The sequence below is a fragment of the Schistocerca nitens genome, chromosome 1, assembly GCF_023898315.1.
Source record: "Schistocerca nitens isolate TAMUIC-IGC-003100 chromosome 1, iqSchNite1.1, whole genome shotgun sequence".
Lineage (NCBI taxonomy): Eukaryota > Metazoa > Arthropoda > Insecta > Orthoptera > Acrididae > Schistocerca > Schistocerca nitens.
In genome coordinates, this window is record NC_064614.1 from 1027864776 (window position 1) to 1027880867 (window position 16092).

Genomic DNA, 16092 nt, shown 5'->3' on the forward strand with positions numbered 1-16092 from the left:
ATGTGCACAGGGACCAAAGTTATCAGTTTTCAACAGGGCCAGCTGATTCACTGCCTAAGGGGCTGAATGTATTTTGCACTGACTGTATTTCTTTATTGGAACTGGGAGTTGCATTGCCCAATCGATTCGTGAAGTTTTGCTAACAATAACACAGAGTAAGCACACCATTTGCACTTACAACACGTAACACGACAATTGGAGTTCTGTATCCACTCCACAGTTAAGACTTCATTCAAAATAACCGTTAAGTTTTCTATTTCACATTTTTTTAAAGAACGTTACATTGTTTTCTATCCTCCTGTAGCTACAATATAGCAGGTGAGCAACTGGAAGCAGTTAATTCCATAAATTATCTGGGAGTAGGCATTAGGAGTGATTTAAAATGGAATGATCATATTAAGTCGATCGTCGGTAAAGCAGATGCCAGACAGATTCATTGGAAGAATCCTAAGGATATGCAATCCGAAAACAAAGGAAGTAGGATACAGTACACTTGTTCGCTCACTGGTTGAGTATTGCTCACCAGTGTAGGATCCGCACCAGATAGAGTTGATAGAAGAGATAGAGAAGATCCAACGGAGAGCAGCGCGCTTCGTTACAGGATCATTTAGTAATCGCGAAAGCGTTACAGAGATGACAGATAAACTCCAGTGGAAGACTCTACAAGAGAGACGCTCAGTAGCTCGGTACGAGCTTTTGTTGAAGTTTCGAGAACATACCTTCACTGAGGAGTCAAGCAGTATATTGCTCCCTCCTACGAATATCTCGCGAAGAGACCATGAGGATAAAATCAGAGAGATTAGAGCCCATACAGAGGCATACCGACAATCCTTCTTTCCACGAGCGATACGAGACTGAAATAGAAGGGAGAACCGATAGAGGTACTCAAGGTACCCTCCGCCACACACCGTCAAGTGGCTTGCGGAGTATGGGTGCAGATGTAGATGTAGATGTAATCACGAGGGAGTGCGACATTAACATGTTCGTGAATAAGACGGCAATGGATCCTTCTACGACGGCCTAGTTCGGCTAAACCTCAGTGCCCCCCATGCACCTTTGTTGAGCACATCCATAAATTTCGACGCCAAATCAGCCTGGCGGCTGCTCATGCGCCTGAGGGGTAGGCAACAGCTTCGACGCTCCTTCGGTGGGGTTTGCTCCTCTCAGGCGCCAGAGCTGCAGCCAGGTTGAATTGGTGCCGAAGTTTCTTACGGGTGCTTCAGTAGTTTCAGAGGTTGTCAAGAACATCTTCCTGTTGCTCATCGCACTGCGAACTGTCGTTTTTAACCGCGAAACGTGTGGGAATCAACGCCACATGGAAATCGATGCTTTCACTGACGCCCTTGAAACGTCCCCTTAGAAAAATTATTGAATTACTGTGCTAGTAAACCCCTTACGTTATTTGATTTTCAAAAAGCTGAGCAGAACTGAAAATACTCAGACATTTCGCTCTTTACTTGTTCTGATCAACACTAAACTGACACACAATATTTTTTAGCGCAACGCAATCTGACTTTCAAAAATCCCTACAAAAGAATGGCCCTGACTAACAATAACCTATACCTTTCATGAATCACTTACCTCACAAAAATCTTCGTTACTCTAACTACTGCAATACAGCGAGCGCCACTACTGCCAGCTAAATAAAAGATTCTAACTACTGAAGGGACTAACTACTGATAGGCATAGTTAGCAAATGAAAGATTTTGATAAAGAACCAACAATTTATTTACCTTAATAGTGTTCAAAAGTCATAATATATATATATATATATATATATATATATATATATATATATATATATATAGAGAGAGAGAGAGAGAGAGAGAGAGAGAGAGAGAGAGAGAGCAGTTCATGACATCCAGTCTTACAAATTTACTGTCTTTGATGGACACACGTCCAGATCATCCGCTCTCAAAACTCCGCCATTTCTCTCCCCACATCCACCACTGCTGGCGGCTCACCTTCAACTGCGCAACGCTACGCGCTGTTACCAGCCAACTGACCAACACTACAATAGCAAATTCCAACAATGCAAACCAGCCACAGACTGCACACAGCACAGTCAGTGATTTCATATAGAGCGCTACATGGCGTTACGAACATAAAAACCTAAACAGCCTACTTACACCCTTTATGCCGCTCCCTGAGGCCTTTCGATGTCGATTCTTAGTGGCGGTCTGCATGAAATGTTTTCCTTGGCCACACATAAGAAAACAGCGTGATTGCAGCGTTGGGTGTCTCGATTTTTACCTGCGAAAGAACAAGTGAAATGTGGGTAAGATGGACTGTGTACGCTGTTTGAAACGGCGCCTAGCCAGAAGGTGACTCACATGGCACCACGCTTTTGCACCATTGCAGAAGGAAAGTTGTAAGCACCTTTGAACCTAATTTCAAACTTATACGTCGCAGTGGGAGACAATTACAGTGTTCAGAAAAAATGACCTTCCATTCTATTGCGCAATGCATTAATTTGAACTCGAACTTTACCTAACGTATAAACATAGGCAACAGAAATGTTTTTAATGACTGACAGTATTCTAAAAAGCTGTGACTCATATGTTTAATTGAGCCACCTCAAGTAATTCAGAAGCCGGTAATACTCGTATTCTGTACCGTGTGTATCCTCCCCGGGACAGGAGAAATTAATGTATGAGGCTTCAAATGAGCAGAATATAGACGCACAAACATTTTTCAAAATAAATTTTTACTATTGCTATCTGGTGATGGCTGTAACAAAATCTATCGAACGATTCAAACTTACAAACGAAAAACGCGACTGCCACCATTCACAAAAAGCATGTTGTTGTGGTCTTCAGTCCTGAGTGGTTTGATGCAGCTCTCCATGCTACCCTATCCTGTGCAAGCTTCTTCATCTCCCAGTACTTACTGCAACCTGCATCCTTCTGAATCTACTTAGTGTATTCATCTCTTTGTCTCCCTCTACGATTTTACCCTCCACGCTGCCCTCCAGTGCTAAATTTGTGATCCCTTGATGCCTCAGAACATGTCCTACCAACCGGTCCCTTCTTCTTGTCAAGTTGTGCCACAAACTCCTCTTCTCCCCAATTCTATTCAATACCTCCTCATTAGTTATGTGATCTACCCATCTAATCTTCAGCATTCTTCTGTAGCACCACATCTCTTCTTGGCCAAACTATTTATCGTCCATGTTTCACTTCCATACATGGCTACACTCCATACAAATACTTTCAGAAACGACTTCCTCACACTTAAACCTATACTCGATGTTAACAAATTTCTCTTCTTCAGAAACGCTTTCCTTGTCATTGCCAGTCTACATTTTATATACTCTCTACTTCGACCATCATCAGTTATTTTTCTCCCCAAACAGCAAAACTCCTTTACTACTTTAAGTGTCTCATTTCCTAATCTAATTCCCTCAGCATCACCCCATTTAATTCGACTGCATTCCATTATCCTCGTTTTGCTTTTGTTGATGTTCATCTTATATCCTCCTTTCAAGACACTGCTCTTCCAAGTCCTTTGCTGTCTCTGACAGAATTACAATGTCATCGGCGAACCTCAAAGATTTTATTTCTTCTCCATTGATTTTAATACTTACTCCGAATTTTTCTTTTGTTTCCTTTGCTGCTTGCTCAATATACAGATTGAATAACATAGGGGAGACGCTACAACCCTGTCTCACTCCCTTCCCAACCACTGCTTCCCTTTCATACCCCTCGACTCATAACTGTCATCTGGTTTCTGTACAAATTGTAAATAGCATTTCGCTCCCTGTATTTTATCCCTGCCACCTTTAGAATTTGAAAGAGAGTATTCCAGTTAACATTGTCAAAAGCTTCCTCTAAGTCTACAAATGCTAGAAACATAGGTTTGCCTTTCCTTAATCTTTCTTATAAGATGAGTCGTAAGGTCAGTATTGCCTCACGTGCTCCATTATTTCTACGGAATCCAAACTGATCTTCACCGAGGTCGGCTTCTACCAGTTTTTCCATACGACAGTGGCTGAGATTTTGAGACTGATCAAAACGAACTCTTTAATTAAATAGAACATTTACCAGTTTTCCTAGACGATTGCGCAACTATCAAACATATCGACAATGTTTTATTTATTTCCAAACTATTTCCAAATTATTTCTGAATTTGTCGACAGCGCTTGGAATTTACCCAATATTACTGGTCGCCGTGGCTGTTTCCGGATCGCTCTGGACCCGCTTTTTGGAAGAGCGGGTTTCTAAAGTCCATTGGTGATTTAAAAGCATGGCTCTAATTACCGACGACCGACGTAATCTGAAGAAATTCTATCGTTTACACTCTGGTTCTTAGCAAATGGAGACAGTTACGTTAGCAATTGTTTCGCTTCTCAGTAGGTGCCATAACAAAGATAGTTCCTGAGGTCTGTAGTGACATATGCGAAAGAATTCAAAGATTTGATTAAAGTAAGCATAAAGAAAAGCAAATCATTGTATGATAGTAAATGCTAGACGGAAGAAACCAGAAAAGAAGAGAATCAATGCGATTTAGAAGGTTGGTAAAAATTAGGCGGACTGATAACACAATAAATGAGAAGATTCTCCGCAGAGTCGGCGAAGAAAGCAACATATGGAAACATTGACGAGAAGAATGGGTAGGACGATACGACATGTGTTAAGATATCACGGAATAACGCCCACGCTACTAGAGGGAGCTATATAGACTAAACACTACAGAGGCAGACAAAGATTGGAATGCATCCAACAAGTAATTGAGGACGCAGGGCACAAGTGCTACTCCGAGACAAAGAGGTTGACACGAGTGAGGAATGCGCGGCGAGCCGCATCGAACCAGTCAGAAGACTGACGAAAGAAATGTATTCAATACAATATCGTAAAATATACATGCAATCTGCCGTATAGATCACTGGATAAAATGTGCTATATTAAGTTATTGGAGGGAAGTCAGCGTAGTCACAGTAACATTTTTTTTTTTTACTTTTACGGTATTTACATCAAAAGCTTTTAAAAACCACAACCGTACATCTGTGATGTAATAATAGGTTCAACAAAAGGTACCAGAATGATGAGATCGTAGATATCTTTCAATTTTACCTCAGTCAGCGAAACAGATATCTTATTAGTTTACTATCAAGGAAATTTATTGTAGTCCTTTTTAGTAAAAGGAAATATAAAAGCTTGTCTGTTCCCACTTGATGGAAGCAAATAATAAATGTATCGCTTTTCTGACGTCCCCAGCTGTACCTCTGAGCGCTTCAGCAGTTTTCTGCCAAGCATTAACCTTCTTGTGCTGTGCCTCTGCGGATTCCCAAAAACTCCTAGGACATCTATATTCTTCTAGCACCAACATTTCAATGTAATGCATCTTATTCAATTATGGAAATGCTATGTACATTATGCTGTCTTAAGGCACTGACCACTGGCATGGTAATCTTTGCCGTGAACTACTCATGGAATCCGTGATCACTGCATGGAATGTATAATATGATCTTGGTATTAACTATTTGCTATCGCTAAAATTGAACGAAATATACACTCCTGGAAATGGAAAAAAGAACACATTGACACCGGTGTGTCAGACCCACCATACTTGCTCCGGACACTGCGAGAGGGCTGTACAAGCAATGATCACACGCACGGCACAGCGGACACACCAGGAACCGCGGTGTTGGCCGTCGAATGGCGCTAGCTGCGCAGCATTTGTGCACCGCCGCCGTCAGTGTCAGCCAGTTTGCCGTGGCATACGGAGCTCCATCGCAGTCTTTAACACTGGTAGCATGCCGCGACAGCGTGGACGTGAACCGTATGTGCAGTTGACGGACTTTGAGCGAGGGCGTATAGTGGGCATGCGGGAGGCCGGGTGGACGTACCGCCGAATTGCTCAACACGTGGGGCGTGAGGTCTCCACAGTACACCGATGTTGTCGCCAGTGGTCGGCGGAAGGTGCACGCGCCCGTCGACCTGGGACCGTTGGATCCTACGCAGTGCCGTAGGGGACCGCACCGCCACTTCCCAGCAAATTAGGGACACTGTTGCTCCTGGGGTATCGGCGAGGACCATTCGCAACCGTCTCCATGAAGCTGGGCTACGGTCCCGCACACCGTTAGGCCGTCTTCCGCTCACGCCCCAACATTGTGCAGCCCGCCTCCAGTGGTGTCGCGACAGGCGTGAATGGAGGGACGAATGGAGACGTGTCGTCTTCAGCGATGAGAGTCGCTTCTGCCTTGGTGCCAATGATGGTCGTATGCGTGTTTGGCGCCGTGCAGGTGAGCGCCACAATCAGGACTGCATACGACCGAGGCACACAGGGCCAACACCCGGCATCATGGTGTGGGGAGCGATCTCCTACACTGGCCGTACACCACTGGTGATCGTCGAGGGGACACTGAATAGTGCACGGTACATCCAAACCGTCATCGAACCCATCGTTCTACCATTCCTAGACCGGCAAGGGAACTTGCTGTTCCAACAGGACAATGCACGTCCGCATGTATCCCGTGCCACCCAACGTGCTCTAGAAGGTGTAAGTCAACTACCCTGGCCAGCAAGATCTCCGGATCTGTCCCCCATTGAGCATGTTTGGGACTGGATGAAGCGTCGTCTCACGCGGTCTGCACGTCCAGCACGAACGCTGGTCCAACTGAGGCGCCAGGTGGAAATGGCATGGCAAGCCGTTCCACAGGACTACATCCAGCATCTCTACGATCGTCTCCATGGGAGAATAGCAGCCTGCATTGCTGCGAAAGGTGGATATACACTGTACTAGTGCCGACATTGTGCATGCTCTGTTGCCTGTGTCTATGTGCCTGTGGTTCTGTCAGTGTGATCATGTGATGTATCTGACCCCAGGAATGTGTCAATAAAGTTTCCCCTTCCTGGGACAATGAATTCACGGTGTTCTTATTTCAATTTCCAGGAGTGTATTATCACGACTGTACGAAGTGAATCACTTCTGTTCTCCTCTTGAATCTGAAAGGAACGATGTAATCTTATGTTGTCAGAAATTCCATATTGCATACTTGCGGCTTTCATTCTGTTAGAGGGTAGAAACCTCCTTGGAGTTGAATTTAATTAATTAGTTATTCTTGGAATAAGTCTTAGGTTGGTCATTGCAATAATTAAGGAAAGCTTCCCTGTGGTATGTGATATTAAAGTAGCTCCTACTTATACTCTTGTCTGGTGCAAACTCTTTAGTAATGAACTCTGATATTTGGATTAATTATTAGTGAAATACTTAGAACCTGCACTTAGTTTGTTTTGGAAACTTTAGTTACCCACATTTATTTCTACTTGAACATAGAGATTCCCAGTGTATTACTACACAGCAGACGAGACAGAACGCATGGTGCACGGAATGGCAATTGAATCTCAATGTAGACAAGTGTAATGTACTGCGAATACATAGAAAGAAAGATCCTTTATCATTTAGCTACAATATAGCAGGTCAGTAACTGGAAGCAGTTAATTCCATAAATTATCTGGGAGTACGAATTAGGAGTGATTTAAAATGGAATGATCATATAAAGCTGATCGTCGGTAAAGCAGATGCCAGAGTGAGATTCATTGGAAGAATCCTGAGGAAATGCAATCCGAAAACAAAGGAAGTAGGTTACAGTACAGTTGTTCGCCCACTGCTTGAATATTTCTCATCAGTGTGGGATACGTACCAGATAGGCTTGACAGAAGAGATAGAGAAGATCCAACGGAGAGCAGCGCACTTCGTTACAGGATCATTTAGTAAGCGTTACGGAGATGATAGATAAACTACAGTGGAAGACTCTGCAGGAGAGACGCTCTGTAGCTCGGTACGGGCTTTTGTTGAAGTTTCGAGAACATACTTTCACCGAGGAGTCAAGCAGTATATTGCCCCATCCTACGTTTATCTCGCGAAGAGACCATGAGGATAAACTCAGAGAGATTAGAGCCCACACAGAGGCGTACCGACAATTTTTAATGCTACGAACGATACAAGACTGGAATAGAAGGGAGAACCGATGCAGGTACTCAAAGTACCCTCCGCCACACACCGTCAGGTGGCTTGCGGTGTATGAATGTAGATGTAGATATTGCACTACATGTTTTGTTCGCAAAATAAGTAGTTGTTCACTTTAATACTCTCTTCTATCCACGCAACCGCTCACGCAAGATACTTCATTAATAAAGGAAGTTATCGCGCAAAAGAGCAACGAAAGTTTCGTGTGCTGAAAGCACCGAAGCGGAAGCACGCGAACTACCCTTTGCGCCTCCCTAGATTGACAACCATTCGAACAGCAGCGACCACTAGACTAGAGAATGCGAACCAGATAGTCCGAATGGCTTTGCTCGCGCTCGTCTACTCTTTGCACCAGTCCGAAGGCTCACTCGCTGTTTCTCGGTCGGTTTTGGTCGCTCCTGTGTCATCTTGACTTGACGTTTCATTTTCACTGCACGTGTAATCAAAAAATTTCTCATCCTCCGTCATGACACCTCACGGGCGTTGCCAATTGACGTTTCTATCCAAGTGAAATCCTAAACAGACACTGCAAATTGAAAGGGGACCTCTGCATCAACAATCAGCGCCTCTAAAATACTACGCCGAGAAGCTTGTCGAAGAGTTTTAGAGTGCTTCAGCGTAATGAGTAATATAGGAGGCAACTATGCGTTGTGGCTTAAGGATAGTATCAGGCTGAAAAATTTTAAGGCAATAACAATTAATATGCTATAGCTACAATTACTCCCTTTAAGGGCATTACACAGATATGAGCCGTTCATTGGAATAATTATCACGTCGTTCAACAACGAACTTTGTGCTAAGTATGTATGTTTTGACCCGAAACGGGTGTCATAGCGATATTATTCACATCTTCGTCATATAATTATGTGGAGCGCCTAACAGTGCAGATCGTTAAAGCGGAATACCGCGCTGTGAACATTTGCGAAAGGTATGTATGGCGCATGGTTTCTTTTTTGGTAGAATTTGTGAATTGTATTTATCGTATGTAATGAGTGACCATTTGTCCGTTCTAGCAACCATGTCAATCCCAACTTGTGCTGCCATCTGTGCGTAGTACTGAAACTTCCGATAGATGTCGCAGGAATCGACAAAAGATGGCTGCCATGTCACAGCCAGTGCAGATGTATCTTTGGTGCACATACTTTTGTGCTACAACAGCTGCTCATTTCTGCTGAAGCTGTCCGGTTGGTGAATTGTGATGGGAAGAAAGATTTTCGGTAAATCGACATCAAGACTGTACATTGTGCCTCGTGTATCATTACTGTCAACCCTCCATTGCACATAACACAGGTAAGTTTCTTATTTAATTATTATGTACCCTGGCTTGTTGATTTTATAATTACCGGCATAACACAGAGACAACGAACACGCTGCGAAAGTGTGTTGTACAACTCATATTTTAGTCTCTTATGTCGTAGTAAAATTACGAATTCAGCTCTGATGTGAGGTGCTACGAGAATTTATTTCGTTACAGCTTAACATATATGCTTTATGTGCATTGGTTTATTTACTTACTTGTTACTTTTTGTGTTTCTGAGAAAATCAGTAGTGTTTAGTTACCGGAAATATTAAAATGTCTACTTTACCATTTCCATGTCGTGCTGATATAGAACCTGCTCTGCTCAAAAGTACGAAATTAGATTTTTTTTTCGTCGTAGGTGATTTTATTGCCACGCCTGCTGTAAATCGTTTCGCGGACCATACCGCCGATGAGGGGGCGTAACCAACATCGGTGACCTAACACGTAACACTCGAGTCGTATAAAATTACTTTAGAGCATTTATTTATATTGTTTGTGTTGGACTGAAATTGTGTGTAGCGTCGACGTTTTCCAGTGTACGCACAGTGCATGACAGAAGCAACTTGTTTGAAATGCGCGCCATTTCCTGTACAAGGTAGTTGTCCTCAGAAATAGTTCGATCAAATTAACGTTAAAAGCGGGGGTGATGCCTCGTACAAATATGTGCTGTTGTTTCTCGTTCAATATTTGAGATATTATTCAACTGGAACAATTGGCTTATCGTTTGATTTTTGTTGTTGCAGAAAAGTGAAATTTAAGTGCTACAGTTTAAGTTGTAACACGCGGTAGGGGGAGAGTTCGGAACATCACCATACAAAAGAAAATAATCACTGTAAACTACGGGTGTAATAAATCAGCCCTGAAATACGAAGGAAAAATGCATTGCTAGGTCATTGTGGTGTGGCATGTCTCCGTGTAGCCTCTTCCTTGATTGACAAACTGCCTATTGGCTTCTGTCTCGGGTTCTTCGGCCGACGTTCATCTAATGATTTTTCTATCGGAGGATAGAAAAATCATTAGATGAACGTCGGCCGAAGAACCCGAGACAGAAGCCAATAGGCAGTTTGTCAACAAGTGGCCACGAAAGCCTTAACAATTTTGTCTTCCTTGATTGTATTGCAGTGTAACAACATTGCGACGAACAAATAGAACTAATTATTAATCCGATTTAATTTAGGTTTCACGGATTTAATTAAATCTGCAAAATCACTCTCCGGTGCATGAGTACGTAATTACTGACTATAGTAAATACTAAATGTCTTTGAAACCAAAAGTTTGGTTTGATGAATATTTTCATATTAAGCAGAGCTACCTGAACTTCCATCTATCAGTTTACATTTCACTCACGTGTCACAACATACCCTTTCCGATAACTTCATACGTAGAATTTATCTTGAGAATAAAACTTACAAATCTGTTTGCTTCTGCGTTCGATTGTTGAAGACAGTCGTTGGACATAATTACGTTCTAATATTTGTGGCCTGTTATGTTACGATGTTGCAAAACCACAGCAGTTGAACTGTTCTCCGGACGGCATAATTTGAGTCATGTAGAGCGATACTTGCAAGATCAGTCAATTCCTCCCTTCTTTTCGCCGTGTTCTATTTTGGTCTTTAACCACTCTCGTCCAACAATTGCCGAATGAGAGTTTCAAGCGCCCTTTTATTCAGCCCTGAAATGCCGAAAAAAGTCTCATTTTAAATATTTAATGTGGAGCATTGCCAGCTAAGAAATCAATTTAGTTGCTAATCAATTAATTGCTACTTACAGCAAAGTTTTTATTTTTGCATACCGTTCGTATGCATATAGCAGCGATGTACTGTAATGCCAGATACAAAGAAGCCCGAGTTACGCTTAGCTCTAAAATGTACATTAAAGCTCCGTGACAAACGACTCAAGACAGACCACGCCCTATTACTGTCATACTGAACTGGTAGATTTTTGGATGAAAATTGACCAGTAATATGTATCCTGCACACAACTTAAAAAGCCAGTTTTAATACCGTGAATGATGGGAATATTCGTTGTCTATTATCTCAGTTCCAAAACTCAGAGAAAATTGGTCATCAAATAATGCAGTAATATTCATTTTATTGATGAGTATTTACAGATGCATGAAGGGTTCGTTCTTTGATCCAGACAGAATGAACCAGGCCCCCTGGTGAAGAAATGAACACCTGAGGATCCAAACCTCCTCATGCTTCAGACCGCACTAACATTAGATTCTAGAAGATGGGCAGAACAAAACATTTGTTAGCGTATAAAGGCAGGTCGTTATTTAGAATTTTCTGTCGCGTCTGTCATTAAATTACCACTAGTACAGCTAACATGACGTTGCCTTTGTCACATTTCTCTAGGCTACCGTACTTTCCACTTGAGAAATTTTTTCAGGTGCCCGTTCCAGATAGTTCTCCAGTGATCTCTCAGGTGCCTTTTTGATTTTTCACAATGTATTGGTTACAAGTAAAACCCTTACGATGAAATAAAATTGAGACAAAAAAGATACCTATTGCACTTCAATAACAGAATATAAAAGATTTGTAAATAATACATTTCAGCTATCAAGTGCCCTTTTTAAATTATATTGGCAGATCTAATTCAATGAACTGTGGATGAAGCCCGACCAGCAGGCATTACATGCATTGATCAAAAATGATAGTGCATTGAGAATGGCTAGTTTCTAGCTGAAATCTAGATCTGCCAATAAAATTTAAAAAGGACGACAGATAGATGAAATCTGTTATTTACAAGTCAATATAACAGTCGCTGAGTGCAATAGCCTTTTGAATGGAAGGTAACTTGATAGAGAAGATTGTTACATAAAGCCATATTATTTAAAGATAAGCGAGCAATTACGTGCATGAGTTTAAAAATAGAATTGTTTGCCTCGGTCGTTAAGATGAGCAATTTTTGCTGCAACGTTCGTTGATTCAACCAATTAACAACCAAATTATAAAAAAGACGCACGTAAAGGTGGCGTCACAGCAGCCATTGACATTGGCACCGATCAAAGCTGACGAGTGATATCGAATATTCCTCACAACACCTGTTAAGATTACGCTGTCATGATTTCGAATACATATCGGTTACCTTGTATTATTGACATTGCGCATGCATTCTGAAGGTCATAAAGTCAAAAACATGAATATTAAGCTTATGTTTAAGCTCGTGCATTGTGTTGCGCGAAACATCAGCATCAGAATATTAAGATATACAAACTGTTTCGTCGACATTGGAGCCGTAAATTTGTTCGAATGCGAAATATTGCGGACATCGTCTAAGGCAAATATTGAAAACCTGCCCAAGCAAGGAGTTGCAACCGACCGCCATGAGGGACAAAGAAGTGAAAAGAAGCGTAAACCTCTTGATGAAATTTACTTCGTCGGTATTGGGGGAGGGGGAGAATTTTTTATAAAACCAGTGAACTGATGTCCTGACAAAAGCTCCTTATATTTTCGTTTCCCGAAGAACGGTGATTGTTGTTATAATAATACCAGAGCCGCATTTAACATTTCTTAGGGCTTCGCAAAATTGTCAAAACGTGAGGCTTCATTGAGCAACCCAACCTGCTGTTTCCTGCGACCTGCCCGTCTTCCGTTAATGAATGTCGAGGGCAGCGCTCCCTCCAGATAAAGGTGAGAGGTCATTCATGCACCCAGCGCACCGCGCTCTCGACATTCTAGTAACAGCTGCGGTCCCGGATTGTTAACGCTTTGCAACCGTAGAATGCGACAGTACCTCGCTGTGAAATTGTTTGCCTTTTGCGTCAGGTCCCGACGCAAGTATTCACCAAGACTTACAATCTGAAACGTCCTCTACCTCTACTTTATCCCTGTGTTGTGTACAGACAAGACCTGCAGCCAAAAGACAATTTGCCAAAGATGCTGGAAAAGAAGACAGTACCCGTTGTTTACTTTCTAGAAACGTTACTAATCACTTACGTACGTGGATACGCATCCTCCGTACAACACTGAGATTTGTAAAAGCATTCGCTCATATGGAGAACCCTCCCCTGTAAGAATTTCAAAGTAAACTGCTTCTCGTAGCGAGTGTACACCGGACATTAAACATTTGTCGAGTCTCACAGAGGCATTGACAGTTAAGTGGGATTATCATGATCAGAGTAAATACCGAGCTGCAATAACACGTTCTAATTTGAGGGCTACTTACAATCCACATGGACTTACTGTTGTTGAGGTTATTAAGAATAGATTCTATAGATAATTATGAAAATTTCATTTTGATTGCAGCTGTTACTGCTATATTGTGGTTACATGAAGGAAAGGATTAAAAGTGACAGAATGGCATAAACTGGAGTCCACAGGAACAGTGGCACGACGTTTCGAACTGATTGTCTCATGAGGTAGCGAACACCGAAATGAAATTTGAGAGAAAAACCACAAGAACATAATTTAGAAGCTAAAGATAATCGTCAGAAAAACTATGTTCTTACGCCCATTCGGTGAGTGAAAATACTTATCACACGATCGGTTGTTTTTTATGTAGAGTATTTGGTAAGATTTCAGTTGGAGCTGGAAGAGACGGGAGTAAGAGTTCGAACTGTTTTGGATGGGATATTGGAGCTCCGATGTAGGGCGACAGTAGGAGGGACAAGAGCTATTATATTTGGGCAATTCTGGACGGCGAACGTTTCCGTGGGTTCTGGAGGTGGCACATTTGAATCTTCCTTTCTACCAGCATTCTGTTCACCGTTGCTATCGCTAAAAGTTAACTAGGGAAGATGTATTCGGACAGCATAGAAGCAGTTACACAAAATCGACACGAGGTGTACTAAAGGCTAGCACGCATCAAATGTGCCCAAGCGTAAGGTAACGTCACGTGGATAAGGAAACTACAACAATAGCTTTTAATGATCACAGCATCAAGGAAAACACTCCGCAGTCACACAGATTGTGTAGTTAGTGGCAAAGTAGTGCGAGATGGGACCAACAAACGAAATTTCCATTAGAAGCATTCTTGGAAATGTGGCACATTTACGGAGGAGACTGCGTGTTAACTATTCTTGTACAGTTTTAATTTTTCGCTCCCCACAGACATTAAATGAAGGAAGTGGCATGTTGTTTGATAAGGGTGTAAGTCCACGCTCCACTCGGTATGTGGATTATTATTCGAAATGAATGAAGCACAAATTTGTGATTGGGTATATTTAATTCTATTTTCCGTGCGTTTTTAAATCATTCTGTGCTAATGTCAGGACGCTGTTCTTCGATAATACCGTGACTGAGCCGCTCCTTCACTCTCTTTAACCTGAGTTGATGCTCCATCTGTGCTTAACACAGTCGTAAACTCTAAAACTGATTCAGTCAGTAAGTGAGGTGTTGAAAACCTCAAGGAACTAACAAGAGACTCATTGGAAGTAAAGATATCCTCATTATGTAGAAGTCACTACTTTAGAGAATCATTATTGCCCTTTATCGTCTTACCTGTGCTTGCAAATGGATTCAGAAGATTGTTGAACAAGTGGCCACCTTCAATTTTTCAGCAGATTGGGTACTGAGTAACTAGATACAGTTGGTATTAAAAGAACTACCGTTGCTAATCTCGCAAACGCTGTCGCTTAAAAATAATCCAAAAATATCAATCCGAGACTGCTGCTCAGCGGGCTTAAACAGAAACGAAGAACTGCCTACAGATGAGTTCTCACTCCTGATAGTGGAAGAGAAACTGCCAGAGCTTTTGATCATAAGTGTCAAAGCTTTGTAGCATGACGTTTCTGTAATGTCGTATGACTGTGTGCAGGGAGGAGACCCCCCCCCCCAAGAGGGATCATTGCCGACAAAATTTTATTAAATAGAATTTTCCATGCATAATGTTCGGCCGTAGCCGGCTTGGGCATACTGTGGTGGAAGGTGCTGGCCGGAAGACCATGGTCGGCACATTCCTGCCACGTGCTCCTCGGTCAGACTCAAGTCCCACGGGTTGGTTGCGCTGACGGGGGTACGCTACTAGCAAGGCGCGTTGGCGGAATCAATCCTCCAATCAGAGACTAATCGTGTGATCACGTGGGGACGCGGCCGGGAGCGGCGAGGGCGGCTTGGAAACAGCTCCGCTCTCTTAGCTTCTGACCTCGGCCCCGAGTAGTCGCTCCTCTAGCCTCTGCCTCTCTGATGAGCAGCCGGCAACCCCTCTTGGGGCTGCTCGGCCCTACGTAGGCACCACTGTACCATCATCACAAGAATGAACTGGGTCCATTCCACTTCAATTAATTTTCATTTTACAACGCCCTCCGCTCCTGACTTCTATCCTGACGAACAACTGTGTCCGAATCACAGCTGCTGGCACTCGCGCACCTCGCGAAATCGAAAAGTCAAAAAAGGCTCACATCCTGAATTCCATTCGTAAACATTTCTTCAGAGATTAACATGAGGCTTTAGGGACGTCGCTCGAAGACTACGACCAGCACTTTTGCGTACGAGTACAGATTAAGTCGCTAGAAGTGAGGAACACCACGGGATTTGGCACAACCGTTGATATCTTCTAATCAGAACCAGCACTGCTATGAACCAAGCTTCACCGTAGCAAGAGGATTCTGTTCTACATCTTCATTCCGCAATCCAGGCGTGACTTGTGTATGGAAGGATACTTAAAGCTATCTGCAAAGATGGCAGCGGAAGTGTGCCACAGATACAAAACGTTTGATTACTGCATTTGTATTTGCTCCATGTTCAGGTAGTTGGCAACAATTCCGTAATTGGTAAATTTGTGGGGCATCATTCGTGTGAAACTTGGTTCACGTGTCATACTCAGTAAGTTACCCAAAACTCTTTTCACAGAAATAATGAATATGAGAGTCCAGCGCT

The 16092-nt window shown here is 42.6% G+C and overlaps 1 protein-coding gene across 4 annotated transcripts in view; it reads left to right on the plus strand.

The window, feature by feature from the left end:
* Positions 1-9099: 9099 nt before the first annotated feature.
* Positions 9100-16092, plus strand: part of LOC126196656 (kelch-like protein 26) — a 347281-nt gene continuing 340288 nt past the window's right edge. For 2 of the 4 annotated variants that reach the window (XM_049934583.1, XM_049934581.1), the window contains exon 1: positions 9105-9261. The gene's annotated coding sequence lies outside the window, so the exon portion shown is untranslated. Of the gene's footprint in view, positions 9262-16092 lie in introns of all 4 variants that reach the window. The other 2 variants (XM_049934584.1, XM_049934585.1) reach the window with 2 other exon arrangements.